Raw genomic sequence first — 2055 nt, 5'->3', positions numbered from 1 at the left:
TATCTCCATACTGATTTCCACAGTGGTTGCACCAGTGTACACTCCCACCAGAAGTGGAGCAGTGTTCCTCTTTCCCCACAGCCCCTCTGGAATTTGTCATTGGTTGATTTCTTGATAGCACCCATTCTGTCTGGGGTAAGGTGGAATCTCAGCATTGTTTTCATTTGCATCTCTCAAATGACCAGTGATGTTGAACATTTTTTCATGATTATTTGCCATTTCTACTTCTTTGTCTGAGAAATGTCTGTTCATTTCAGATGCCCATTTTTGGATTGGGTCTTTAAATTTGGGAGGTCTGATTTTTTTTAAGTTCTTTATAGATTTGAGATAGTAGACCTTTGTCTGAGGGACACCTAATGAAAATTTTTTCCCCACATTGTGGGTTGTCTGTTCACACTGCTGGCGGTTTCTCTTGCTGTACAGAAAGAAGCTTTTAGTAAGAAGAGAACCCACTTGTTGATTGTTTGCGGTAATTCACGGGCAAATGAGGTTTTGTTCATAAGATCTTTTCCTACACCAGTGTCATCAATAGTTCTACCTAACCTCTGTTCCAACTGGTTCATCATTTCTGTTTTAATATTTAGATCTTTAATAAATTTTGATTTTAGTTTAGTGCATGGTGAGAGATATAGGTCTAGTTTTAATCTTTGGCAAGGTGAAACCCAATTTTTCCAGCACCATTTATTAAAGAGACTATCTTTCCTCCAGTGAGGGTGTTTGGCTCCTTTATCAAAGATGAGATGGCTGAGTGTGTCTGGCATTGTTTCTGCATCTTCTAATCTGTTCCACTGGTCCTCAAGTCTGTTTCTTGTCCAGTACCATGCTGTTTTTATCAGAGTATCTTGATAGTATAGTTTCAACTTCAGGGTTGTAATACCCCCTGCCATGTCTCTGTTACCTAGAATTGCTTTTGCTATTCCAGGTTTCTTCTTGTTCCAAATGAATTTTTGGATTGTTTTCTCAGGGTCCATGAAGTATGCTGCTGCGATTTCTATTGGGATTGCATTGAATCTATATAGCAGTTTTGGAAGGATGGCCATTTTCATTATGTTGATTCTTCTTACTCAGGAGCAAGGGATGTTTTTCCATTTTCTGATATCATCTTCAAACTCTCTTTTCAGAGTGCTATAGTTTTCAGAGAAGAGGTCTTTGATTTCTTTTGTTAGGTTGATTACGAGGTATTTTAGTGTTTTGGTGCTATTGTGAAAGGAATTGTTGGCCTTGTTTCTCTCTCAGTGAGTCTGTTGTTTGTGTAAAAAGCTATTAATTTTTGTGTGTTGTTGACCTTGTATCCAGCTACTTGACTAAATTTGGTTATTAAGTCTAGAAGACTTTTGGTAGAGTTCTTGGGGTCTTCTATGTAATGTATGATGTCATCTGCAAATAATGACAATTTGACTTCTTCATTTCCTATCTCTATTCCTTTTACTTCTTTCTCTTGTCTAATTGCCATGGATAATGTTTCCAGAACTATATTGAACAAGTTGTGATAGTGGACATCTTTGCCTTGTTCCTGATTTTAGTGTGAAGGATTTCAGTGTTTGACCATTTAATATGATATTGGCTGTTGGTTTTTCATAGATGGCTTTTATCAGATTGAGGTAGATGCCGTCTCTTCCAATTTTTTGTAGGGTTTTTATCATAAATGCATGTTGGATTTTGTCAAATGCTCTTTCTGTGTCTATGGAGATAATCATATGGTTTGTTTGTCCTTGGCTCTATTGATATAGTGTAGTACATTGATTGATTTGCGTATTTTGAAATATCCCTGCATCCCTGGGATGAATTCCACTTGGTCAGGGTGTATGATCTTCTTGATGATCTTCTGCATTCTATTTGCCAGTATCTTTTTTTTTTTTTGCATATTAGTATTTTAGTGCTTCAAAATAATATTTATTTTGGAACTTTGTACACACAGAAGAAAGCACGGACTGCAGATATATATGTATACTTATGTATGGTTAGAGTTCAGAAAAAAAATCACACTTTGTAAAAGTTACTTTTAAATTACAGATACAGTATTACTCAGGTGTCAATGTTACAGTAGTACTGTAT

The sequence above is a fragment of the Heterocephalus glaber genome, unplaced genomic scaffold (genome assembly GCF_053883595.1).
Source record: "Heterocephalus glaber isolate CG9 unplaced genomic scaffold, H.glaber_assembly_v1.0 deba00001755, whole genome shotgun sequence".
Taxonomy (NCBI): Eukaryota; Metazoa; Chordata; class Mammalia; order Rodentia; family Bathyergidae; genus Heterocephalus; species Heterocephalus glaber.
This window is presented reverse-complemented; position numbering follows the sequence as displayed.